General features: G+C 50.8%; 1 protein-coding gene across 1 annotated transcript in view; it reads right to left on the bottom strand.

The window, feature by feature from the left end:
• Positions 1-20,904, bottom strand: part of GAB2 (GRB2 associated binding protein 2) — a 170,975-nt gene that overhangs the window by 74,699 nt on the left and 75,372 nt on the right.

Consider the following 20,904-nt stretch of genomic DNA (forward strand, 5'->3'; position numbering starts at 1 on the left):
CCAACATTAGAAGGAAAGTGGCCAGGGTTTCCGTTCTCGAGGGGTGCCCCCTCCAGGGTCCACCCCGCCAATGTTCTGGAGGGCTGTGGAATGTGCTGGGTCGACTGCCCCAGGGGCACTGCTCAAAATGACTGACCTGGGTCTCTCCCTGCGCTGGGGGCAGAAGCACAGCTGGGTCACCCTGGTTTGATCCCCAGCACTACACAGCGTTCACTGAGCCCTGAGCAGAGCCAGGAGTAACCCCTGAGCACAGATCCAGGAGTAACCTCCGAGCACAGATCCAGGAGTAACCCGAGAGCACAGAGCTAGGCATGAACACTGAGCACCACTGGGAGTGGTCTAAACCTCCCTGCCCCTGCTCCCCACCACCATCTTATAAAATGGAATGGGACCCCAGAGGGAAGGTGATTTGCCTGATAGCACCTAGTGAAGGAGTGGAGAAGCAGACAGAACCCGACGTGACACCAGCCCGGCAGCTCCCCAGGGCCAGGCAGACCCTCACAGGTGCTCTTCCGCCGGGCAAGCATCTGTGAGCGAGGCGGCGAGGTTACAGGCTGTTTCTGAGAACTCTATCTGTGTGCCCCCGCGCCTCCTTCCAGACCAGGGGCACCACCACCAACGGTAAACTGTGGGATTTCTAAGAATCTCCAGTGACTCGGCAAAACCCCAACGACCTCAGCACTGTGGGCAGATGTTAAAGGCGCAGACAGGGAGAGGGCTGGAAAACGGAACGCCCAAGTGCCACGAGAAAATCCACAACAGCCAACTCCAGGGGACTGGAATGGTAAACCCTTTTCAAGCCAGCTTTTGTTTCTCTGTAAGCACGGAATTTTCAATGGAGTACAGACAACTCAGGATCCAAGAAGCTGAAGAGGGTGACGGGGGCCCCCTCTGCCACCCTGCTGGTCGTTTACAGGAGGGCCTCCTGTTTCATTTCAGGGGTTCGTCGCGGACAGAACAGGACATATCTACGTCTCCCTTTTAGACAAGTAGGGGCAGAGCATGAACTAATACCAGACTGGATTTTTGCGTTATTTCAGTTACACCTTGAAGCGGGTTCCCTGTCAGTACCTAAAGAACGTCATTCACTTTTACGGAAGGTGCCTCTAATCTGGTGTGACAGTCAGAACAGATGTTATCAGGGTTTTATTATTTCAAATCAACACAACTCGCCTACTTGATGTCAGAGGAGGGCATGCGCTCGCGTGCACGCGCACACACACACACACACACACACAGAGTTAAGAGTAGAAAATGACTTAACTTCACGTTGACAACATTTTAGGTGGAATTTCATCTTTGGACATTTTTGGTTTTCCTTACAGAGCAAAACAGAGAATGATCACAGGTTAAAAAAAAAAAAAACAGATCAGAGACAAAGCATCAAACTCATACGTCATTTTCCCCGTGGGTTCAAGACGCTAAAGGAAGAGCAGATAATAGACATGGCCAAAGTCACAGCCACGGAAGTGACCTAGAGGGTTTTCCTGAAGGAACCATGATGTGCCACCTGAGGTCAGGGGGAGAGAGGATGGGGCATGGTCCCCCCGGCACTGCAGGCTGGGCTGCACCCCATCTTCAGCCCCAAGTCCTGGACCACATCCAGGAGACCAGCTGCCCTGAACAATTCCTCCCCTGAAGGAATGAATTGGTCCTACTGGGACAGAGGGGATGGCTCGTGGGGTGATTCTCTTGAGTAGAATCTGGTGACGGGTGTGATGAGACCCAGACACTCAGAGGTGCGAGGCGGCACCTCTGAAATGCCCTTACATTGTCAACCAGTAGGAACAACAGAGTAAACATAGGTTGTTACTGTCTTGTTCCTCCATTTTTTTTCAATTTTTGTGCCATACTTGGCGTTGCCAGGGGGCGGTGGGAGGTTCCCCCAACTCGGTGCTGGGGTGGTGGCTGGTCCTGGTGTGCTCAGGCACCTGCCTTGACAGCGTGTGCTCTAACCTGCTGACCATCTCCCAGCCCTGTACTATTCCTTATTCTGAGAAAGACCTCCAGGCGTTTACTTGCCTACTTGTCTAAGAAGCGGTGAGCATTCTGCCATGAGCTGGTCAAGCTTCCTGAGAGACCTCATTCATTCGTGCATCTTTCTTTACATTCTGAGACAAAGATAAAAATACTAACTCTGGGGATGGAGTGATAGCACAGTGGGCAGGGGCCTTGCCTTGCTCTCAGCCATCCCAGGTTTGTTCCTGGCATCCCACCACCAGGAATCCAAAGTGTAGAGCTGGAAGTAATTCCTGATCATCACCAGGTGTGGCCCCAAAACCAACAGGAAAGACACTAACCTAGACTTGAACTGCAGTCGCTTGAATAGCTGAGGTTATATTCTAGGGACTGTTTAAAATCACTGAAGAATGAGGACTGGAGGGAAAGCAGGGGTAGGACACTTGCCTAGCAGGCTGCTAACTCAGGGTTAATCCCTACCCCAAGCCCCTCCAGGAGTGATCCCTGAGCACAGAGTCAGGAGTAAGCCCAGAGTACGGCTAGGTCTGACAGGGTCCCAAAATTTATAGCTGTTTGCTCTTCTCAAACATGTACAAAGTCAAACAAGTTGGATGAAGTTAAGGAGAAGCTGGGCTTAGAGAGAAACACATCCTTTCCCCTGTTACTACAGAGCTCAAGATCAGTTCTACTTTTTGGGTTGGGGGGTGTCACATTCCACCATATTTCACATCCCACCAGACAGGCCTTTCTCCTGTCTCTATGCTCAGAAACCACTCCAGGAGGGGTTTGGGGGACCTTAGGTGGTGCTGGGGATGGACCCGTGCCAGCCATGTGCAAGGCAGGAGTCCTGCCCGGCACCCAGGTTCTGTCTCTCTGCCTCAGGGTCATGCCTGCTTGGGCCCCAATGCACAACGTCTGTTACTCAAGACAACCTACAGATACGTGTTGTCAGCTGCACTGAGCCTAAAAGGGTATTGGACAACCCTACACGTGGGTCACTTTCTTATCGTTCCTCTTGGAAGGCAGCTATGCTAGCCACTATACCAACGCTTATCGTTCCTCTTGCTCAGCAGGGGACTCCCTGAATCCAATGTAAACCAGTGTTGTTGTTTTTTTTTTTTTAATTTTTCACACCTGCAAAACAGTGAAAATAGGAGAGATATTTCTTGGGCGGTTAAGGCAGAAAATTAAAAAAAAACAACCTACAATTAGATTATTTCTGATAGTGTTGTTACATGATCAGATGTACCAGGTGGTAGCAGCAACAGCTTTTTCCACAGACCAGCAGGAAATTTCTATGAAGTGGTGCTGGCTCATCGACTAGCAACCGAAAATCACCGCTGTAAGCAATTTCAAGGGGGGGGGGGTCTTATTTTAATCCTCCTCAAGTGTGATATGGAACGGGCATATTCATATGACAGAACAGGAACTCACCCGTCTCGCACTGCGAATCCAAGGGCTATGGGAAGGAGGTGATGCTTCAGAGAACGGGAATATCTGAGATGAGACTGAAAAGATGAAAAATATTCCCAGAAACAAGTTCTGGAGGGGGAAAAAAAAAAGAGACCAGAAGAAGAAAGAATCCTGGATGTAAAGAGGAAGACAGCTTCAAAATGAATGGAAGTAGTGATGTTCATGAAAATGCTTGGGAAGGAACACGTGTCTGTCCCAGGAAAGGCAAGGGTGAGAAGGCAGGAGGTGGGGGGGCCTGGACCCAAAGAGGCTTAAGTAACATCCACAAGACTCAGACTTGGCAGCCATGGCCAGCAGCAGGGGCTGGGGAGACAGGAGGCCTGGCATGAGAGGCACCAAGTTGAATCCCTGCCATCAAACAGCTTGGGGGCATCAGGCACTTCTGGCCTGAGAAACCCCTAGGACCATACACTAGTTCTCCCCACCCCAGCACTGCTGGGAAGGATCGCGCCCCCATGGTCCACCCTACTCCCTTCGAAAAACCTTTGGGGTTGAGTGGAAAGAATATGGTATCAAGAACAAAATCGGAACTGGAGAAAGCAAAGCTGAAGTCTACATCCTCAACTCTTAATCATGACCAGCATGACTTTGAAGAAGAGTAATCTCTTCGGGTTTTAGCATTTCCTCTGCAAGAGGAGTATAATACCTACCTTCCTAGACTGAAAGCCCAAGAAAAAGGATGCTCAAGTCCTTGATGGCCTGGCAAGGGGAATGTAAACATACTTGCCAGCGTAAATATCAATTGTGTTTGAAATGATAAACAGTGTTTTGGGTCTCATTAGCCTCGGTTTAGGCTTTGCTGGAGAGGAGGGGAGAGCCAGGAGGTGGAAACACAGATAGTCGGGGGTGGGAGAGCTGCTGACCCCAGCCTTGCCTTATGCAAGACTCCCAGGGAAAATTCATTCCCAGTTCTCCCAAAGAGCAAGTCATTGGGTGGTCAGCCAAGCGCGCTGAGCAGAGAGAGCCTTTAAATGGACAAGGAAGTTGCTGACTGCAGGAGAAACGGGGTGTGGTGTCTACGGAAACTCTGTTCGCTATTTCTATCTTGAAAATGCTCAGGGCAAAGAAAAAATTACCCCCCCCCCCAAAAATAAAAAGTAGTGGCAGAAGAAAAAACCCCACAAAAGGAGGGGACAGAGCAATCAACAGTGAGTAGGACGTTTGCCCTGCTCATGGCTGGTCCGGGTTCGATCTGCACCATCCCATATAGTCCCCTGAGCGTGATTCCACAAGTGATCCCTGAGCACAGAGTCAAGAGTAAGCCCTCAGCACTGCCAGGTGTGGCCCCAAAACCAAGTCAGACAAACAGAAATCCCACAAGACTTAAAAAAAAATTGCTTGGGGGAAAAGAGTTTATTTTATGTTTTTTAATTAGTTAATTTTGGTTTGGTGAATATACCCAACAGAGTTCAGGGCTTACTCCTGATTCTGTGCTCAGGGATCCTGTTGGGGCTCAGGGGACCATATGGGGTGCCAGGGACAGAACCCGACCCAGGTGTTTGCAAGACCAACACCCCACTTGTACTATCGTTCCTGCTCCAAAGTTTATTTATTAAAAAGAGCATTATAGTGGGGAGTGTGGTGGGGGGGGACATGGTGCAAGTGGTAAAAAAAGATCTCTTTATTTGTTTTTTGTTTTATTTTTGGGCCATACCTGGCTCTGCACTCAGAAATTACTCCTGGCAGTGCTCAGGAGACCATATAGGGTGCTGGGGATTGAACCAGGATTGGCTGAGTCCCTATCCAAGTGCCCTCTCCCTTGTACTTTCTCTCCAGCCAGAGCGTATCTTTTTAAAAATGTTTTTATTGAGATACTGAAGTTTCCCAGCAGCACTAATGTTGCTTTTTGACCAGCTGTCCTGCTATTCCACACCTTCAAGAATGCCAGGAGCCTGCCACCATTATCCCAAGGCCTCACCCCGTTAGTATCTCAGTTCAGTTCTGAGTATCTCTCCTGAGGGGTAGAGGGGAGGGAGGGGTGTGCTCAGATGATCTAATCCCTTGGGCAGAGCATATGTCTTACAGGAGTCAGACCCTGGGTTCGATCCCTGGCACCCTCCTCACGTACGGGCACACGTACCTCCCAACACACAGGATATCCCTTTGCACCTCCCGTAATTATTTATTTATCTGTTTTTTCTTAACATCTGGGCGTTCCCAAATAGGACAGGCACTTTACAGATTTTTTTTAAAAAAATCCTACATACTTGAACACTTGTTTTTGTTTGTTTGGGGATCACATGGGCGATTCTCAAGGCTTACTCCCAGCTCTGAGCTCAAGAATTACACCTGGTGGGGACTGGAGCGATAGCACAGAGGGTAGGGCGTTTGCCTTGTATGCGGTCGACCCGGGTTCGATTCCCAGCAACCCATATAGTCCCCTGAGCACTGCCGGGAGTAATGACTGAGTGCAGAGCCAGGAATAACCCCTGTGCATCACTGGTGTGACCCCAAAAAAGGGGGCGGGGGAAGGCAGCTCAGATAGAGAAGGGACCACCAAGTATGGGGTGCTTGGAAGGCCCGCTCGGGATGGGAGATGCATGCTGAAAATAGACTATAGACCAAATGATGGTCACTCAATACCTCTATTGCAAACCACAACACCCATAAGGAGAGAGAGAGGAAAAGGGAATGCGGGGTGGGATGAGGGGGATGGGGTGGGGGGGTGGGAGGATACTGGGATCACTGGTGGTGGAGAATGGGCACTGGTGGAGGGATGGGTACTCGATCATTGTATGACTAAAATGTAAGCATTAAAGTTTGTAAGTCTGTAATTGTACCTCATGGTGATTCATTAATAAAAAAATTTTTTTTTTAAAAAGTAATTTTACTCAACTCATAAAAAAAAAAAAGAATTACTCCTGGTGGGGCTTGGGGACCATATGTTGGGAGTACTGTTGATTAAATCCTGGTCAGTCCTGTGTAAGGCAAGCACCCTGCCCGCTTTACGATGACACCCACTGACATTCTTAAGAGCGAACAAGACCAGAATTTCAGTGTCCAAAAGGTAAGCGTCTTGCAAAGCTCATGATACACAAACAGCAGAAACTGAGTTCTCGTTTCAACTGACAGACCTTCCATCCAAGTACCAAGTGCTTAAGAAGCAAGGAACGTAGCAACCTGGGCCCCAGACAGGGCTGAGCAGTCAGTGGACTCAAATCAGACCAAACTCACAATAGACAAAGAGGCAAGGGAGGAAGCAGCAGTCAGAAGGTACCCCCGACCCCGTCACTACAAGACTCTTCATCTCCTACTCCACAGCTGACAGCTCTGCGGACACCATCCAGACTCAAGATATGAAAGCATCCACGGCAAGGGAAAACACACACCCACACAACCACATACACACGCCCCCTCCCCCACCCCACCCCCCCACACCACATACAAAAGAAACACTTGTGCCAGGCAGCCTGAGGCCAGAGCATAGCACTGGAAACAGAGGAGAAAGGCAGTTTTCTGGGGTTCCACACAGTGGGGTGCGCGCACACACACACACACACACACACACACACACACACACACCCCAAACTGCTGACTCGGTTTGTCCCCAAACCCACACAATGTGGAGAGGAAGGCTTCCGGAAATGAGGAGATTCTGTCCCAGAAAAGATTTCCTGCTCGCGGTGCACGGGAAGCTTCCATGAAAAGCCGGGCTTAAAAATATCCAGGCCAAGTTCTGCGAGAAGTGTCCGCGGGAGCTCCCTGCCTCCCTTCACTCCGCCACCTCGGGAGGCCCTCCCGGCAGCTGCATTCCTCCCGGAGGGGCTGCCTAGGGATGCGGCGATTCAACTTCACAGTACTGTCCATCCCGTCTTCTGTGTCCAGCCTTGCCAGCCACACTCCTCATTACAGGACGGAGGCAAAGTCTGTCCTAGAAGACCTGGACACAGCTCACAGACCCTGCTCTGACTCAGGTGATGGCCCTCCCGTTGATCGTCGATTTGCTCGAGCGGGCCCAGTAACGTCTCCATTGGAGACTTTGTTGTTACTGTGTCTGGCATATCCAATACTCTCGGTAGCTTGCCGGGTGATGAACAGAGCGTAAAGGCAGAACGAGTGACAGCTGATGGCCGAGGCAGAATGCTCACCATTTCCCAGGTAGCAGGAGCGAATGGGCTGGAAAGCCAACAAGGAGGTAGAAGGGAATGCCGGGGAGAGAGTCGTGTATGGTGAAAGGCATTTGGAAGGAAGAATCAAAGCCTGCCTGGAAGAGGGACGCTACTACACGCGACACAGGAAATCAACAAGTTATTACTGGGGAGTGTTATCTGCTGGGCTTTGAGAAAGCACCTTCCTGCGGGGCTTAGGGACCAAGCATTCCCCCCCACGCTCCCCTGGAGCCTGGCCACGGAGCAGAAATCTGAAGACAGGGTTTGTTTTTCGAGCCTTCTCCTTCCCCCTGCTCCGACGGCAGCTGTGGAGTCAAGTCGTCTTTGTCGTACACTGTTTCAGTAAGACACAGATGAGACAAAAACAACCCAGACAGAGGTGGAAGGAAATGACCTCATCCCAGGATCCGCTTTGTTCTCTGTCCTTGTGCTTCAAGTGGCAGTTTGCAGGAAACTATTGGTAAAATTGGGACTCGTGGCACTTCCAGGAAGACGAATCGAGCCAAACATTCAGGGACCCCCAGCCACAGCAGATCAGGAACATCGAATAGGACAATTGATATCCTTTCCTTTTTTGGCTTTTTGGGTCACACCCGGTCATGACCAAGGGTGACTCCTGGCTCTCCACATAGGTATTACTCATGGCGGAGCTCAGGGATGCTGGGGACCAAACCCTGGTGAAGGCAATCACCCTACCCACTGTACGATTGCTCTGGTCCCAGGACACTGATGTCAGACCCTTGAGTGTTGCAAATTACAGTGCTCACACCCCCTAACTGGGGGCCCCCACCGCAGAGGAAAACCTCATTGCCCATCTTCCTTCAAACACAGATACATACTCTGTCCATGTTTATTACCAACAGCTTGAGGCGGAAGCTCCTTGGGTCCTATTTTGATAGCCAGCAGGAGCCAGATGTGAAGGAACACTGGAAAACAAATCGTAGGTGGTCTTATGTGATTAGGCTCAGAGAAGCCGGAGCGTGAGAACAGCAAGTTTTGGGGTTTGGGGTCATTTTGCTTTGTCTTTGATTATTTTTTTTTAAACTACCAATGACCTAAGTAAAGCTTGTTTTATTGAGAGGGCTGGAAACGGCCCTTGTTGCTGTCTCCAGCTTCACTGCTTTTTTAGCATCTTAAAGCTGCGAGATGCCCTTTCCCTCGAAAAGGATTTGGGAGTAGCCCCGGAGGAATTAACTGGCACTGCTGACTTCCTGCCTCTCTGGGCTGCTTGGCTGAGGTCTGGGGGAGCCTGTGAGGTCCTGAGCTTCCTCTGTTCTTACTCAGATGTTCCTAGGTAATTCAGGTTTCTCTCTCTGCCTGGAACGCTCCTAGCCTTGCCTCCCCAGGATACTCTTTGGGAGTTCCTGGGAGCAGCCAAGAGAAACCTCCACATTGGTCATCTTCCTATTCCCTACCTACATCAGCAAGAAGCAGGGGTGGCACCCAGAACCCTTTTAAGCCTTAGCAGGCTGCTTTGTGGGCTGGAGCGATAGCATAGCAGGTAGAGCGTTTGCCTTGCACGCAGCCAACATGGCCGACCCGAGTTCGATTCCTCTGCCCCTTTCGGAGAGCCCGGCCAGCTATCGAGAGCATCTCACCCGCACGGAAAAGCCTGGCAAGCTCCCCGTGATGTATTCGATATGCCAAACACCATAACAAGTGCCACAATGGAGACGTTACTGGGCCCGCTCGAGCAAATCAATGAACAACGGGACGACAGTGACAGTGACAGTGACAGGCTGCTTTATGATGTAAATAGATGGTACTTGGGATTTTGTGTCTTATTTTGGAGGTACCACTGTGCTGGCATCTCATTCCCTGTATTTCAACAATAACTCATCAGCGAACAGGAAAAAAAGAAGATGGAAATGGACAGGAACGTGGCTCAAGTGATGATTGAAGCCTTGTATGGGAGGCTGTGTTCAACCCCCGGCACGGCACTCCTCTCCACCCCGCACCAAGACACCGGCGGGGCACAGAGTTTAGCAGCAGAGTTCACTGCCTGCATGCTTGAGTCCCTGGGTTCTGTCCCTGGTTTGGAAAGGAGAAAAGCAGGAGAAAGCAAAGTGACTAAAGGGGATGAGCAGAAGGATGTTAGGAAGTTCCTCTGTGCAGTACAAAGAATCTGGATTTGGGGCCGGAGCGATAGCACAGCGGGTAGGGCGTTTGCCTTGCACGCAGCCAACCCGGGTCGAGTCCCAGCATCCCATATGATCCCCTGAGCACCGCCAGGGGTAATTCCTGAGTGCAGAGCCAGGAGTAACCCCTGTGCATCTCTGGGTAGACCCAAAAAGCAAAAAAAAAAAGGAATCTAGATTTGTGACATAAGCGTTATAAAGGGCTGGAGAGGTGATACAGGGGCTTCAGCACTTTGCTTTGCCTGCAGCTGACCTGGGTTCCATCCCTGTCACTGCACAGGGTCCCCCAAGCACTGCCAGGAGTAATCCTTGAGCATAGATCCAGGAGTAAGCTCTGAACATGCTGAGTATGACCCACAAACCAAAAATAAATTTTAAGTGATGTAAATTAAAAACCTTATAACTACTCTCAACTCAGCTTTTTTTAGGGGGAGGGAGGTATGGGGCACACCCAGCAATGTTCAGGGTTTACTCCTGGTTTTGCGCTCAGGGATTACTCCTGGGGTGTGTTGGGGCCAGGATAGGACACCACATGGGGTAGCAGGGATTAAACCTGGGTCATCTGTGGGCAAGAAAAGTGCCTTGCCCACTGTACTATCTCTCTGGCCGCCTTTCACCTTTTCTTTTTTCCTTTGTTTTAGAGTCACACCTGGCAGTGCTCAGGGCTTAGTCCTGGCTCTGTGCTCAGGAATCACTCCTGGAGGGCTCAGAGGACCAGATGAGTTGCTGGGGATTAAAACTCCACAAATACCCTATCCGCTGCACTATTGCTCCAGTCCCTACTTGCACCTTTTCTTAAACCAGAGTCATAAAGAGAAAAAGAGCCGAGACTTCCTTCAGAAACCTGGCCATAATTTCTCTGCACTCACTGCGGACTCTTGAAGATGATCAATAACACAGAGCAATGTTGACTGCTTGAGTAACAAGATTCCCCAACTGGACGAAACACACACGCGCCAGGAATCCAAACCAGCCTTCTGCATGCAGAGCCCGCGCTTAGCCCTATAGAACTCTCTCTTCTGTCTTGACTAGCATTTTCAAGCACAAGACACTCCTTGCCAACGTTCCTCTAGTGACTTCAAGGTCCAAGATCCCTGCACATTCTTAGCATTTTTGGTTCAGCCAAAGACCAGACCATCCTCTCCTCCTTGTAGCCTTCAGGTTTGATTTCCTTCATACTACTGACTGATCCTCCGAAAAAATGCAACGACAGTGGCAGAGTGTGTGAAGCGCTAAGTGACATCAGCAAGAGTTCCTTTCTGCTCCAGTCTTAATGATGGCAGTTGAGTGGGCAGGAATTTCTGCCCTACTAGGAAGGAAGGTGAAATTCTTCAGTCTGAGATGTAATGTTCCAGAATACACTTGATCCCCTAACAATGCATACTCCCTTGGAAGGAGGACAAGGAGCACCAGGATTCCTCCCTTGCAGAGGAAAATAATGAAGATTTGAGCAAAAGAAAACGAGATTCGGGCCAGAGAGATAGCTCAATGGACTGAGTGTGGGCTTTGCATGCTCATGGCCTGGGTTTGATGGTTGGCACCTCATGGTCCCCTAAGCGCTGCTGGGCACAGAGTAGCCCCTGAGCCAGGTGTGGTGCACATAAAAGAAGACAAGATTCTTTCCCCACAGAAGAATATCATTCTCATCAGTCCCTATACACCCGAGAGACAGCTGATGGTGAGACTGAGAAACTGTTGTCAGTAAATAACTGAATAACCATGAGTACCTTCCCATATTCCTGAGAACTCTGCATTGGGATGAGTATCTTATGTCCCGAATCTTCAGAAGGGCACGGTGAGGTGGTTTGCCCAGCACCCCCTGCTCATAAGGCATCGCACCCTTCTCCTCCCTTTAAGGCTCTAACAAGAACACCATCTGCTTTTAAAGCTGTGTGTGGAGCTGGCCACGAGTCAGAGCTCCGGACAGGAAGACAAAAGCAGCAGTCTTCTGCGGGCCTCTGGGAAAACTTGTGATGTTCTTGCTAAATCAAACCTTTGGTTTTCATGAAACTTAGAGCCAACGTATTGTGAATGGCTAAATGGATGAATATAGAGAATAAGCATGTTTTTTTATTGAGGGGCACACCAGGTAGTGCTCAGGGCTGAGTCCTGGCTTGATGCTTGGGGATCACTCCTAGAAGGGCTCAGGGAACCATCTAGGCTGCTGGGGATCAAACCTGGGTCAACCACGTGCAAGGCAAGCACACTACCCACTGTACTATCTCTCCAGTCCCCAGAAGACGCTGAGGCGCTAACCCAAGGGCACCAGGATTCTGCAGTTCTTAAGAGACGATTATTATTCAAACCATTATCAATCAGCTTGGTGACCTTGAAAACATTTCTGAATAAATAATCTCTATGTGACGACGGCCATGGTTGGTTAAGGTTTTATAAAGTCAGCAGATGCCAGAAACAGAATTTAGGATCCAAGCCATTGAATTAACCAGGAAGCCGACAATGCTAGAGAACTTGGCTTTCTTAATAACCAGTCCTGTAGGTTGCTCAGGTAATGATTCTATCGCGGTCACAGCTCTACTGTTACCATAAAATGTGACATTCTGGACATAACTGAACTGTAGGTTCCAGAGTCAAGGACACTGACTTCGTTGTCCCCCTATCCAGTCAAAGTTCAACTTAGAAACTTAGTTTTGACTCAGTTCCTGCTGACTCTCTTGACAAGTCAGGAACCTCCTCTTTCCATTTGGAACTTCGTTCACACCTCAAATCCAGAAAAACTTAACACCTGTCCACGAAAATTTTAATCGCCCCTTTCTTCTCATTTGGATGTTCAGGAGGACCACAAATGAGCTCTGCCCTTCTTTGATGTAACAGAGTGCCTACCTACCATCTCAAGAAACCAAGCACTGACATTTAAAAAGAGAATCAACACGCTTAAAAAAACAAAATTAACAGAGCAAATAACTCACTAATTTAACCAAGCCAACCGCTTCACTCAATAAATTAGAAGTAGGTAAAATATTATTACAAAGGAATGGCAGGGTGCTCCTACGGCCCTTCACAGCAGAGGGCATGGGAAGGTCATTCAGAAGCAATTCAGAGTCCGAGTAACCCTGAGCTGCCAGTGGCAGGGGCCAGCCGTTGGCAGCTGCCAGTATTTTCATGGCTTTCCTCCCGTCTGTGGTTACAAGTGGCTGTGACGTGAGCCGTTCAGTAGAGCTGTTGGGTGCTGTCGGGGCAAGCCTCTCCTGGGATTCCTACGAGCTAATCCCTCTGCAGAGCAGAAGACTGACCTCTGTCCGGGGGCCAGGAAAGTGGTCCCCTGAATGCACTCTGCTTCCACCCTCGGGTCCCGAGCAACCCGTTCATTTAGCAATCCTACCTTCTGCCAGTGTGAATGTGCCAGGCCGCCGCCTCAATGAATGAAGGCTTGGGGCTTCCCTGGGAATGAGAGTTTTGTTTTTGACTACACTTTTTTTTCCCTTTTTTTTTTTTTAAGAGAATTGTTTTTCGAAAGTAACTTCCTGGCGGCACCAGGTGTGGACGACAAAGAAGAGGGCGAGCAATTGTATCCGCTCTCTTTGGCTGCTTCCTCCGGTGCTTGCCAGACGGATGTCATTCTGGATGCTTCCGATGCTGCTCCCGAAGCTGTTTTCCTTGAATGGCCTATAGCTTGCCCCGTGGAATCAAAGTAGCGTGTCGAATGATTTAAAAAAAAAAAAAAGAAGAAGAAGAAAAAAAAGAAGAATGTTTCTCACCCTGGGCAGGAGAAAAAAAAAGAAGAAGAAGAAAAAGTGCTATTTTGGAGATGCTGTCTCCCGGGGTAGAGAAGTCAGTGCTCCCTTTCCTGCAGTTGCTTCTAGAAACTGCAAGTGACGACTATTTTTTTCTACAAGACTCAATCGCCTTGCACTGAGAGGCAAAAACTTTTTTTTTTCTTTTTGGGTCACACCTGGCGATGCAAAGGGTAGGCTGAAAACCAGGAGAGACGGAAGGGACGGGGAAACCAGTCCCGTGGCACCACCGCGCAGGGGTGAGGCATTTTATTCCACAAAGACCAGTGCTCTCTTCTCTTCCTCTTTCCGGCTTACTCCCCTCTGGGACTTCAGGGTCCGTGCAGCAGTGAAGACTCTCACCCACCTCAAGCTCTTCTCAGACTACCCCCCCACACACACCTTTTGGAAATCACTCACCACCCTCCATCCCATCTTGCCCGAGGTCTGCCCAGGGTGAGAAACATTCCTGATTCTTGCTAAGGAGAGCCAGATTCCTGCACCTGTCACATCGGCTGTGCCCGGCTCATCAGGTGGCTGGCAACTGCCATCTATACTTTATACCCAGGTTTACTTTCACCTCAAGTCTGGGCATCGCATATCGCTTTCACTTCTAACAAAAGACTCTGGTTTGCTTATCTTATTTTTTGTTTCGAGGGTTGGGAGTTCCCAGCTTAGTGCCCAGGGGGTTACTCCCGGAGAGGCTTAAGAGTCCAGGGGAGTACTGCGGATTGAACCCGCGCCTCTTGCATGCGAAACCTGCGCTCTGACCCTCTGAGCTGTCACCCTGGGCTCTGACTCATTTGGTAGTTCGGCAAACACTTCCCAAGTGCTTCTTATTCGTCAACTTCTCAGGAAATTCTTACTAAGCAACAGCTATATTCTGGGCCTTATTTTGGTGCCCGCACATAGAGAAATAGGAAAGGAAACGATGTTGGTCGGTGGCCAGGTTCAGAAGCCACCAGGAATTCACGTAACCTGGGACATACCGACGTGACAGGAGGTGCCCAGAGAGTCACCACCGGGAGCTGCGTCTTTCAGATACCCAGAACTAGACTCTTGGTGGCCTTCAGGGTCAACTCAGATACTATCCAGCGGGTCCAAGGATGTGTCTCTGTGATAGAGAGAATGTCTGCATGTGTGAAGCCGTAGGTTCAACCCCTGGCACCTCCCCCACTCTTGTCATGTGTGAGTCTGGGGTCCTCAGTGTGGGGGACAAATAAAATCAAAAGAAGCAACCCTCGGCATCCCGAACCAGAACTGTGCACGGTTTCTCAAAACGCAGGGATCACTGTCTGTCTGGAATCATCTACGAAAATGTTTTGTTCTAATTTTTTCAACCACACCCAGTAGTGCCCAGGATCTACGCCCCAGCTGGGTACTGCGGGACATGCAGTACCAAGGATGGGATCCAGGGCACTTGCAAAACCTGACCTCCATCTCGGCCCACTGAACTCCCTCTTCCACCCCTTCTCCATCATCTTCTCGAAAATGCCCCGTGCATCCTCGAGCCATCTCATGGCATTATTGGGCTCTTTCCCTGGAAGGGTCTTTTCCTCCAGGGCTGACTCCCAAGGGACAGGCTTTTGATCACTGCTCGCAGTTACTTCCCGTCCCCTCCATGAGCTCTTCCTCTCAGCCCTCCTGCTCAGCAGGGTGATGAGGGGACGCTTGGAGCTGGAACTGCATTTCAGACCTAGTTTCACATCAGGTTGCTCTCCCAGCGGGGGCATGTTCCCTAAACTGCTGGCAGGTTTGGGTGGTACCTGCCTTCCCCAGTGTCTCCTGTCACTGTGAGCTAGTGAGGAGCCTGGATGCGAGTGTTTAGCCCAGTATCTGTCCTATGGATGAGGCCACGCCTTTCCCCGCTCTCCTTCCCGTATCACAGTTACCATGATCTTTTATAAAGTAGCTCTTCTGTCTACTACTCCAGGAAAGATTTCTCAATGTTCTCAGGGACAGTGTTTCTTTTCTTTCTTTTTGCTTTTTGGGTTTGGGGTCACACCCGGCGATGCACAGGGGTTACTCCTGGCTCATGCACTCAGGAACCACTCCTGGCGGTGCTCAGGGGAACCATATGGGATGCTGGGAATCGAACCCGGGTCGGCCGCGTGCAAGGCAAACGCCCTACCTGCTGTGCTATCTCTGCAGCCCCAAAAACTCTTTCATCTATCCCACTGACTAAGAAGGTCCTCCTGACCCTTATTTTCTTTCTTCCAGATACAGTGATATTTTATTCTGATTTCTACACTTGGCTGTGCCATTTCCCCTACTACAGAGAACCTTTTCTTTTCAGAAAGTCTAAAATCCTACACATAACGAACAGACAAGAAACACCATGGGCTCTTCAGGACTCTCCTCTGCTGACCAGTTCTCAAGACTCCTGATGCAAGTTCGTATTCAACTGGTGCAGCATCAAGCCCCAGCCTTCAAGGCGCCGGGTATCAGGGCACACTGCCCAGTAGCTCTGAGCCCTGTGCCATGCACACAACAGGAAGTAGCATTTCTAATAGAATGGGTAAGGCTCTTGCCTTGCGTGCGGCCCACCCATGTTCGATTCTCAGCTGCTGATCTGCTGAGTGCTGCCAAGAGTGATCTTTGAACACAGAGCAGGAGTAAGCCCTGAGCACCTCCTGGTATGGCTCAAAGCCCAAAATAAGTAAAATAATTGGAAAAAAATTCATAGGCACAACTAACACAGGATGTCTTGGAGGGCGGGGTCCTTCCCCGTGATTTGTTCATGTCAGTTTCAGACAGAGACCAGTGCTCTTAGCATGAGCACAGCATAGGAGGCCAAATCCAGAATGGGCAGGGCGGCAGAGACGGGGACCAGGAAAGTGGGCAGTGAGGCCAGCAGCTGGCCTTCCGGAAATCTAAACCCCAACCACAGACAGCAGCACGCAGCCGTCCAACTAGGTGCCTGAGGGTTAACGGTGAGACCAGGCACTTACCTCCACGCTGCGGATGGACCCACCACACTGGCTTCCACACGGAACCCAGAACTCAGAGCCAGGGCTCCCTGGAAGGCAAGAGGCCACCCACAGAGGTTGTACCACTGGCCCCCGTGATTCAGGTGTGGACCTGCTCTGGTGAGCGCCGGGAGTGTGGGGGATCACAATGTCCTCAGCACGGCGGTGCCCCCACGTTCCTAGGCTCGGACGGAGTGGGATTCAGGTGGACGTCCCCTCATCACGACTGTGTGTGTCATAGGTAATTCCTGCACAGGGCAGATTTCTTCCATTTTCCGGCTTCTCCACTCTGCCCCCGAGAGGATGCTCGTCATGTGCGTCTTGGGCTTTCTCCACACTCTCTGCCCGAGTCTTGTGTGTGTCCATTCCCCCCCGCCCCCCAAACCTGGAGATCTGGATTGGCTGCTGTGTTTGGGGGTCGGTTTCCTGCTGAGGCGGCAGCGCTGTCATGACCCCCCGGCTCCTAAGTCAGGCTTGCAAGGTGCTCCCCGCTGCGGGCTGTGTCTGGGCTGCCCACCCTGCTGGCCACTCAGAGCTGCCCTCGGCCCTGGACTCAGTGTTTGCTGGGCGGCACTGCGGCTCCCACTGTGGTGTGTCACTGCCCGGCGGGCATGTAACTGTGGGCTGAGCTCCTGCGCGGTGCTCACCGGGCGGGCAGTGTCCATCGAGTCACGGGGGGCAGCAGTGCGTGCGATCCAGAGGGTGCAAGGGGCTGTCTGTGCTGGACACGCCCACGGGGTCTGCAGGGTGTAGGTGGTTTGGGTGTGGCCTCGGCAGGGTGGAGGGGTGTGGTCAAGGTTGGGGAGGGGCACAGCGGGCGGGGGGGTGGGGTCCACTGTCTGCTGAGGGAGGCCTCCACGCCAGCCACAGACGTGGGCCTACTTGTCTGAGGTCTCTATCCCCCCTGGCTGGGCTCCTTCTGGGGCTGGTAGGACACTCATCAAGGACTCAGCCTCACAAGGACCATGGCAGCGGGGAGTGGGTGGAGGGGCAGATTTCAGGGCGATCACCACCCAGAGTGTCCGCAAAGGGGGAGATTCCTCAGCCCAGCTTCCCACTCCCAGGCCAAAGCTACAGCATGGGGTCTGAGACCCCACACCTGAGACTGCCCCAGATTGGCCCAGACTGACCCAGAACTGATCCAGACCGATCCAGATGGGCCTAGACTGACCTAGACTGACTCAGACTGATCCAGATTGGCCAAGACTGATCCAGATGGCCCCAGACTGGCCCGGACTGATCCAGCCCGATGCAGAAGCTCCACACGGACACGGCTGCTTTGAGTCCCAGACCTGCTCCCATATCTGCTCACAAGCTTCTCAGGGTTGGTTCTAAGTCTCTCGTCTCCTTTCGGCTTCCCGAGACACAGGGATTCCCCAGGCTTGGTTCACTCTGCCGGCTCACAGAGTGGGGTATACTGGGTAATGGACACAGCCCTCCCCTTTTCTCCAAAGAACAACCCCACCCCACCTCACCCCACCCCCCGGACATAGGCAGTGCCTCCTCGCGCAGAGATGTGCCTCCATCATGCTCACACTCACTCCGTCTCTCCCACCCTTTCTCTACCTTGTGGCCGAATTCCAGCTGGTGTTGGTGGCAGGTTTATGATGGTCCATTAGTCTCCATTTAGCTGGAGATTTGTTGTGATACAAAGGAGGTACTCACGTTATTCATGCATCTCTGACACTTCCAGCTAGCTGGGCTTCTTTTGTTTGTTTGCTTGGCCTACTCTCAAAGGAGCTTAGGGGTTACTCCCGGCAGTGCTCAGGGGACCATGTAGTGCATGGGCTCAAACCCAGGCCTCCTGCATGCTAAGCCTGTGCTCCAGTCATCTTCCAGTCATCTGTTTCAGCCCCAGATCCTAACCGCATTTTTTTGTTTTTTTGTTTTTAGTTATTGTCAGTTGCAGGGACTCAACCTGGTGATGTCTATCACCAGCTATGTGGTATAGGGGATAGAACCAGGGTCTCATACATGCAAAACATGTGCTTTATTATTAAACCCACATCCCCAGCCTCATAGCAGAGAATGTTAAAGGTAAAAACTTGCCTGGAACAGAGTGCAGAGGGACCAGAGGAATCTTTGGGGATTGACAGAAATTACTCTAATAGTCATGCCATGGATATGGGCGATTGTCAAGCTCACTGAATTTAAAGAGATGCAGTTAATTGTGCTTAAACCCCTCCTGAAAGCTGGTAAGGAAGGACACTTGCAGAAAAGAATAGACCACGTCAGGGAAATATCCCCCTTTGAGCATCAACTATACACCTCCTGCAGATCTCATCAGCTCGTTGTCAATGCAAGCATTTCGTTGTTGTTGTTGTTTTTATTCTGGGCCCACACTTGTTGGTGCTCAGGGCTTACTTCTGGCTCTGCACTCAGGAATTACTCCTGGGGGTGTTCCACGAACCATATGGGATGCTGGGGAGTGAACCGGGTTTGGCCGCTTGCAAGGCAAACACTCTAACCCACTGCACTATCGCTCTGGCCTGATTCAAGCATTTTGGAAGGTGGGTGGCAGTCGGTGGCAGTGGTAGAATGGCCAGAGGGATGTCTGCCCTGCAGACACAACCTCAGTGTGGCAGAGGGTCCCTGAGATGCAGGGGTGCATGGGGGGAGCTGCAGACACAGAGGGTAGCAAAGGGGCTCCAGAGAATGTGAGGTCTAGGGTTCCCCTGAGCTCCTCCGCTGGTTTTGAAGCCACACCCAGCAGCGCTCAGGGGCTATCCCCAGCTCTGTGCTCTGGAGTCTCTCCTTGTGGTACTCAGGTCTGTGCCATGCTGGGGATCCAGTCCAGCCACCCACCTGCAGAAACTGTGTTCAGCTCACCCAGCATCTCATCAGCCCTGCATGGAATTTCCTACTAGCTTTCATCTCTTTGGCGAAGAAACACCCCTAAAATATATATGTAAATGACTTCTGGGGAGAAATACACGTAACACACAAAGGCATCCAAATCAGGCCATCATAATATTTCTCAAAAGACACTCTACTGGCTCCAAGAGAGTGGCAACGCGTAGTTTCTCTCCTGCGACATAAAACTTCCAGCCAGGAACACTGCCCTGAAAAGTGATCATTATAATATGTCAGAGAACAAAAGGCTTTTCCTACATAAACAAAGGCTAGCGGGGTTCATGCCCTGAAACCTGCACTGTAAGAAATGCCGTCAGGAGTTCCTCTGTAGGAAAAGTGAAAACAAAAACCCAACCCAAATACTCTGAGCATGGTGAAATCAATAACACAGAATAAGAAATGAGAGAGAGAGAGAGAGAGAGAGAGAGAGAGAGAGAGAGTTGCCTGCAAAGGAGGCAGGCTGGGGGGTGGGGTGGGAGGGAAACTGGTAACCCTGGTGGTGGCAAATGTCCATTGCTACACTGGACACGTACACTGTTGGTGAGAAATATCCACTGATGGGTGTTGGAATATTACATAACTGAAACCCAATCATGAACAACCTTGTAACTGTGTATCTCACTGTGATTCAATTAAAAAAAATTTTTTTTAAAGAATAAGAAATATAAACCAGAATAAAATGGGACAACAACAAAATATCAAAGAGAATTATGACTTCAGAGATATGTTTGAAGACTAAACAAGGGAAACCAAAATGAAAATAAACAGAAAAAAATAAGCAAGATGACATCAGATTTAAAAAGGTTTTGCATGGCTGCTCGGATTGGGACTGGGGCCTCCTCCACCCAGATCCCACACCTTCTAGTATGTAGGCATTACACCCACCAACTGCCCCCCGGCGCCTTGTAATCCCATCAATGGCCAAGACCCAGAGACTATAAAACCCTGCTCCCAGAAGAGAACAGTACAGAGTCTCCTGCATCCATGCCTGGCTATCCTCACTGGGGCCCCTTGGAGGAGGGTAGGTGGAGTTTCCCTCCCCACCCCGAGCAGAGCCCTGGCAGCCGAAGACCTCTGGTTCCAGCCACAGCCAAGCTTAAGACCACTCTCCACACGTTCGGACGAGCCTCACATATGAAGGAACCGGCCAAGGAACCCAGGTGTGCGGGACCTGGGGCGTAGATCTCCAAGCCTGCTCAGATTGGGACTGGGGCCTCTTCCACCCAGAATCCCCACCTTCCAGTATGTAGGTATTATACCCACCAACTGCCCCCGGTGCCTTGTAATCCCATCAATGGCCAAGACCCAGGTAAAGGTAAAGGTAAAGGCCCTCCCGTTGATCGTCGATTTGCTCGAGCGGGCCCAGTAACGTCTCCATTGGAGACTTTGTTGTTACTGTGTCTGGCATATCGAATACTCTCGGTAGCTTGCCGGGCTCTCCGAGAGGGGCGGAGGAATCGAACTCGGGTTGGCCATGTTGGCTGCGTGCAAGGCAAACGCCCTACCGCTGTGCTATAAAAACCCTGCTCCCGGAAGCGCACGGCCGCATTCGCAGTCGCATGACATCTTATTATCTAGGTCTTACTCTGGAGAACCTGGCAGGCTACCAAAACTATCCTGCCCACATGGCAAAGACTGGCAAACTCCCCAGTGGCGTATTCAATATGCCAAA

This window comes from Sorex fumeus, unplaced genomic scaffold (assembly GCF_029834395.1).
Source record: "Sorex fumeus unplaced genomic scaffold, SorFum_2.1 ptg000030l, whole genome shotgun sequence".
Lineage (NCBI taxonomy): Eukaryota > Metazoa > Chordata > Mammalia > Eulipotyphla > Soricidae > Sorex > Sorex fumeus.